The following is a 7456-nucleotide window of genomic DNA, read 5'->3' as shown; positions in this document are numbered from 1 at the left end:
AAATGGGAAAAGAAGGGATTCTTTAGGGAGGGTGAAGATGTAAATGAAGGAGGGAGGTGAGTCAAGTCACAAGAACATCTGAAAAAACCACACGGAATCATACTGTTAATAGTTACAAAAAATATATTACACATAACTCCATGTATACATATAGTTTTAATAAACGTTTCTCATCTGGGCTGATGGTACTCCCTCCAAGAGTCAAAGACCACCTAACAAAAACCCCAATATCAGACATGAGAAGCCCTCCTTTGAGTTGTTGATCAGGGCTGTCCAAGAGACTCCCAAAATATGCAGCCTAATGCCGTAGCCCTCGGTTACACTCCAGAGGTGGAAGGTAAGTTCCTATTGCTGAAGACACCATGCACTTTAGAAACAGGGCCCAGAGATCCCTAAGCTGGAACTGATCTCAGTGCTCCCTCCCCTGAGGACTAGCTTTCAGGGGACAAGAAGGCATCATGCAAGTTTCCAAAGTCGATGACACCTGTGAACCACATTGACAACCAGCATGGTATGATAACCCTAAGGGTGCAGTAGTGGCAGAAATACCTTGGCGGTAACCAGCAGCTCTCTAATTGGACTAAGACCCAGTCAATAAGAGGGAGTCCATTCCTGGGCCATACTGGAAGCCTAGATAACTACTCAGTGCTAGTGAAGTCATGATTATTGGAGGATAACCTATGATCACTAATTTATTAAACCACCATTATCCCTAACAACAATCTACAAACATTTGCCCTTATACCTACAGGTAAGTGTAGTCTTCATTCCTCATCAAGGAAACTTTGCAACAGACAGAGACACCTCCAGAAAACCACAACTGATCAAAATGTAGAGTTGTGGCACACAGCCCCAGTGGATATATCTACAAACCACTTCCACACCTAAGACTTAGGGAGCATTGCAGAAGAGTGAGGGGAAGGATTGTAAGAGCCAGAGGATCAGGGACTCTGCTGTCTCTTAGTAACATCAAAAGCTACACCCATAAAGACTCATCAACATGACAGCCCAAATGTAAGAGAAAAAGGATGACCCCAGTGAAGAGGCCAAGCTGGACAGAGAATATCCCATAAGGCCTCAACCCTACACAAAACTATAGGAAGCAACAGAGGAAAGCTGGGAATGGGAGAGGTAACTTTCACTAGGGAAGAGCACATCAATTAGCTGTCCAGTACCAGTCAGCCCTGAAAACACAGCATTATATGGACTTTGAGCAGGTTATATTTAAGAATATATATGTCTATAAGCATACATATATGCATTCAATAAAATTTTTTAAAGGAGGCCATAAATTAAAGAAGAGTGGGGAGAGGTATATGGGAGGGTTTGGAGGGACAAAATGGAAGGGGAAAATGTTTAATTAAATTACAATCTCAAAAAAGTAATTGGGCCTAGAGAGATGACTTGGTTAAGAGCACTAGCTGTTTTTTGTTTTGTTTTGTTTTGTTTTGTTTTGTTTTGGGGATCTCAATTCCCAGACCCACATGGTGACTCACAACCATCTGTAACTCTAGTTTCAGAGGATCTGACACCCTCTTCCCTCTTCAGTTGGCACCAAGCATGCACATGATGCACAAACATATATGCAGGCAAAACATCCATATATATAAAAGCATTTTTAAATGCTATGTTATACCTTGTACTAGAAATCCTAGCTAATGCAGTAAGATAAGAAAAAGGAGAGGTATACGACTGGAAATGAAGGAACAAATCTCTTTGTTCACAGATGATATTATTGTGTTGCTATTTCTTCCTAATTGAAACATTTCCTCCTTAGAAGGAAGGAGTCTAAGATTCAGGAGGATCAGAAAGTCTTGAGATTCACAAGGACCCCCTCTAAAGCTTATATAAGCAGTAAACAATTAAGGGGAGATAAGGTCTCTTTGTTGGAGCTATTGTTCAGGGAACTCTAGAGATGCAGCTTCTGACAGTCACTGCCTGTGTTGGGGGTGGAGTTTGTGGTGATACATTCATTCATGTTCCATTAAATAGCCCCAAGAAACCCATTGATTCATCAAGCTCGGCTTTAGTAGACTCTTGTCCTTTGTCTGTTGCTGGTGTTCTGGGGCACATAGACATCTGTCCATGTCTCCCCAGGAAAATTCATACAACACGATCTATGTAGATTAAAGGAATCAATAACGAAATCTCAGGAAGATATGTGAAGCTAGTAAGGTGGCAGAAAACACAGTTAATATCTCTTAAGGCCGGCCTCCTATATACCACCAGGAACAAGTGGGATTTGAAGTTAAAAAAGAAATAAAAATGCTATTACACTAATACCCCTCAAAATGAAATAGGTGTAAATCTAACAACATATGCACTAGATCTAGTTGAGAAAAATTATAAAACGTTGATACACAAAAGAAGCAAATTAAACAGAGATATATTGTACGTTCATGAAAACTCCGTCTTATCAAGATATTAGTTCTTCCCAAATTACTGTAATTATGGATTCAATACAATCCATTTCCAATTCCCCAGAAAGCTATTTTGTAGATATTAACAAGTGAATTCTACAGTTTATGTGGGAGAGGTAAAATAATTAGACTAAGCAAAGCAGTATTGAAGGGACAGACTAACACTAAAGAGTTGACATTGCCCAACCTCAGGACTCAACTATAAAGTTACATTGATCAGGATAGTACAATATTAGTCAAGGAACAGGTACGTAGAACACAATTCAGAGCCCAGAAATAGACCCAAATAAGTGTAGCAAACTGATCAATAACAAAGGAGAAAAGTCAATAAAATATGTCAAGGATAGCCTTATCAACTGAACTAGAACAATCAAACACTCACATGCATTAAAAAAAAAAAAGATATGCTAGGTGATGGTGGCATATGCCTTTAATCCCAGCACTCGGGAAGCAGAGGCAGGCAGATTTCTGACTTTGAGGCCAGCATGGTCTACAGAGTGAGTTCCAGAACAGCCAGGACAGTTACACAGAGAAACTCTGTCTCAAAAAAAAAAAAAAAAAAAAAAAAGATAGATTATACCTATCACAAAACTTAAATAATACAACTAAAAATAAAACACAAAATTGAAATATCTAGGAGAAAATCTAGATGATCTTGGATTTGCCAATGACTTTTTTCATTTATTTATTATTTAAGTATGTGTGATGTACACAGAGGCACACACGTGCCATGGAATGCATGTGAACGTCAAAGGACAACTTTCAAGAGTGAGTGCTCTCCCTAAACCAGTGGGTCCCAGAGTTTGAACCCAGGCTGTTGGACTTGAAGTCAAGCACCTTTGCCCAGGAAGCCATTTCACTGACCTAGAGAATGTGACACGTGTAAGACATGACCTTCTATACTTTAGATCTTCAATGTCCCCTAAAGTCCATGTGTTAAATTCTTATTCCCACATAGTGATCTTAGGAGTTTGTTTGTGGAAACGTGAAGGTAGATCCTAATAGAAGGTCTTTGGGTCATTAGGGGTATCCCCTTAAAGGAGAACTCCAGTCCCTTTCTCTTTCTTCCTGTCCCCTGGCTCACCATGAGGAATCAGATGAACAGCTTCCCTCGGCCATCCACCTCCATTATGATGTGTTGCCTCTCCCCAAATCCAAAAGCAGCAGGGTAAACAAAAGTGGGCTGAAACTACTGAAACACACAGCCAAATGAACTGTCTCTAAACGTTGACCATCTCGAGTATTGTCATAGGGACAGAAAGCTGAGTAGCACATGACCTGTGAAAGACTTGATAAGGTGGACATCACTGAAATGAACTCTCTGCTCTGCAGAAGACATAATTGAGAGAATAAACAGGCAAACCACAAACTAAGAGATGTTTTCCCAGAATCTTCATCCATAATAGACAAAGTACTACTCAACATAGTCATAGTTTGGGTTTTTATTGCTGTGAAGAGACACCATGACCACAGCAACTTTTATAAAGTAAAATATGTAATTGGAGTGGCTCACTTACAGTTTCAGAGGTTCAGTTCATTATGAGCAAGGTGGCATGCAGGCAGATGTAGTACCGAAGTAGTAGCTGAGAGTCCTACATCTTGCAGGCAACAGGAAGTTGACTGAGATGCTGGACACATAGGAAACCTCAAAATCCAACCTTACACTGACACACTTCTTCTAACAAGGCCATACCTTTTGTCCCATCACTCAGGAGGCAGAGCCATGAGGATCTCTGTGAGTTCGAGGCCAGCCTGGTCTACAGAGCTAAATCCAGGACAGGCACCAAAACAACATAGAGAAACCCTGTCTCAAAAAAGTAAAAAAAAAGAAAGAAAAAAAGAAAGAAAGAAAGAAAGAAAGAAAGAAAGAAAGAAAGAAAGAAAGAAAGAAAAGGAAAAAAAGGTGTGTACCACCATACCTGGCTCTAAGCTTTTCTTTAGTTCCTTTCCACAAGTTGGAAACTTAGCTGGATGGGAACTGGACCTGAGGTCACCACTCCTTTTATTCCATTTCTTAATCTGTTTATGTCCTTAAACACAGAATTTAGCTCTATTCCACCATTCTGGTGCTCCTTTTCACTTCAAATATTTTGTCTTGCTCAGCCTGCTCCTTTTCATGATAAGTCTTCATCAGAGTTAACACTAGTAACCACACAATAGATTCTATCCTAGGCTGTTTTAAGATTTCTTCTGCCAACAGAACTAATCCAAAACTCTTCACTTTAGTTAGTCTCAGGCAGACTAGGACAAGGGCAAAAGGCAGGCACTTCCTTCACCAAAATATCACAAGGCCAATCTCTAGGCCACATACTAAGATTTTTCTCCTCTGATGTTCACAGTTCAAATCATTCTTAGCACCATTGTCTTCCATGGTCCTACTCGTATGGCTCATTAAGCAGGACTTAAACCATTCCACTGCTTTCTTAACACAAAGTACCAAAGTCCACATTACTCCAAACAAAAACAAGTTCAGGCCTGTCACAGCAATACCCCAGTCCCTAGTACCAACTTCTGTCTTAGTTAGGGTTTTTATTGCTGTGAAGAGACACCATTGGCCATGGCAACTCTTATAAAGAAAACATTTCATTGGAGTGGCTCTCTTACAGTTCAGAGGTTCAGTTCATTATCATCATGGTGGGGAGCATGTCAGCATGCAGGCAGACGTGGTACTGGAGTAACAGCTGAGACTCCTGCATCTTGCAGGCAACAGGAAGTTGACTGAAACACTGGGAAGTATCCTGAGCATAAGAAACCTCAAAGCCCACCCCCACAGTGACACATTTCCTCTAAAAAGGCCATACCCACTCCAACAAAGCCACACCTCCTAATAGTGCCACTCCCTATGAGATTATGTGTAGCTGGAAGTTTTTCTGTGTCTTGCCTGGCCCACAGTTGGGACAAGTATCTCATCTACAATTCTGCAGCCTTTTATGAAATAATCACACAGAGGCTTAATATTCATTATAACTGCTTGGCCACTTGCTCAGGCTTATTACTGACTAGCTCTTACACTTAAATTAACCCATAATTCTTATCTATATTTAGCCATGTGGCTTGGTACCTTTTTTCAGTTCTGTCTTCACATCTTGCTTCCTCTGTGTCTGGCTGGCGACTCCTGACCCAGCCTTCCTCTTCCCAGAATTCTCCTTGTCTGCTTATCCCGCTTATCCTTCCTGCCTGACTACTGGCCAATCAGCATTTTATTTATCAAACAATCAAAGCAACACATTTTCACAGCACAGAGAATGACATCACCCATCAGTTATGGGGGCCAATTACACTCAAACTACCATAAGAACCGAATTAAAAAGTAGTCCCAGGGCTTAGAAAGATAGCTCAATGGTTAAGAGTGAATGTGCTTGTGGAGGACCTGAGGTCAATTCCCAGCATCCACCATGGAGCAGCTCACAACCCCCAGCTCTACAGGCTCTAAGGCTTTCTTCCTGCCTCTAGACATCTGCATACTCATGTGGGTGCTCACACTCACATACACACCCACACACATTCTTAAATAATAAATATATAATATATATATATTATATATATAAATATATATTATATATATAAATTACAGATGGTAAGCGAGTATATGGAATCCTGCTCTACATTGGATGCTGTCAGAATGCAAATCATCACTACATACTTGCCACAGTGGCCAAAATCCAATGCTATGCATACCTGGAACTGCCACAGACAGGAAGCCACTGGAGCTTTTGTTCTTCACTGTGGAAATGAGAAGCAGCTCAATCACAATGGAAGACAGAGTGGCCGTTTCTTAGAAGATAAAACATGCCATTACCAAGCACATTACAATACGCTTCCTAATATTTACCCAATGGAGCTGAAACCATGAGTCTGGCCACACAAACACCTCCAAGTGGATGTTTGCTGCGGCTCTATTCATAATTGCCCAAATCTGGAGGAAGCAACCAAGATACCTGTCAGCAAGTCGATTGGTAAATAAGCAATAACCTAGCCAGAGTGGAGAATCATTCTTCACTTGAAAGAAATTGTCTCAGGATGATGGCACTCTTGGCCTGGCTACAGGTTCACTGAAGGAAACTGATGAGCCCTAGATTCCAAGGCTCTCTTGTCCTCCTCAGCTCCTCCCACTGATGTCCTACAGTCCAGACCCTGTGTGGACTGTGGGGTGCCCCTCCTTCCTCAGGACCTGTTGTCATAGTGCTGAACTTTCCCCAGGTCTAGTACTCAGTATGTACCAAGGGAGTGGTTCCCAGTACCTGTTGACCTTCTACAACCCACAAGAACTGTGCTTCGCTTCCAAGTCCTGTGTACACCAGCCAAATATACAGTTTGTGATGCAGAAGGATACGTGACACCTCAGTCTTGCATTGACACAGTGACTTGATGTGTGGCTCCCATCCCCAGCCACTATGATGTCCAGGACCAACTCTGCATTGAGTTGTCTTGGGAGAGGGGAAGATGAGTGGTCGGACAAAAAGACATCACCTCTGCTCTTTGGGCCCCAGAGTACCCCTTTGAACTTCAGTGACATTCTGAGGCCAACTCAGGGTCTCCGGTGAGGACAGGACCAATGCCAGCCAGACATCTCCAGGAGTGGCTCCTGGCATCTAGCTGACAGCTCCTTCCTGTTCTTCTTGCTAACCATCAGGTCTCTGAGGCCTTACTACTACAGCTACCACAGGACAAACTTGGTAGCCAGCTGCCTCAAGTCTTACATGTGTCCCTGGGACAGAAATTGGTGGCAGCTTACATCTCAGGCCTCCTCACCATGATGTTCCTCTAGATGTGATCTCTCAGTTGAACCCACCCACTCTCCTTCCCCTGTAGGGACCTGATGCAGTCATTGTGATGTTTATTCTTGCCCCATGTCTCTTCTCCTTCATGCTCATCCTTCAGCTGTCATACCCCATCCCAAATGCCCAGGGATCTGTACTCATATTCCAAGCTGAATAAAATAAATTCTTATAATGAAAAAAAAAAAAGAACTATCAATCTGTGAAAAGACATAATAAAGCAAAATAAATGCAGAGTACCATCCGGAGGGAGCTATT

The 7456-nt window shown here is 41.9% G+C and overlaps 1 pseudogene; it reads left to right on the top strand.

Moving 5' to 3' along the window:
* The first annotated feature begins 291 nt into the window (after positions 1 to 291).
* Positions 292 to 7188, top strand: LOC131905872 (motile sperm domain-containing protein 3-like; annotated as a pseudogene).
* The last annotated feature ends 268 nt before the right edge of the window (positions 7189 to 7456 follow it).

Source organism: Peromyscus eremicus, chromosome 1, assembly GCF_949786415.1.
Source record: "Peromyscus eremicus chromosome 1, PerEre_H2_v1, whole genome shotgun sequence".
Taxonomy (NCBI): Eukaryota; Metazoa; Chordata; class Mammalia; order Rodentia; family Cricetidae; genus Peromyscus; species Peromyscus eremicus.
This window is presented reverse-complemented; position numbering and strand designations above follow the sequence as displayed.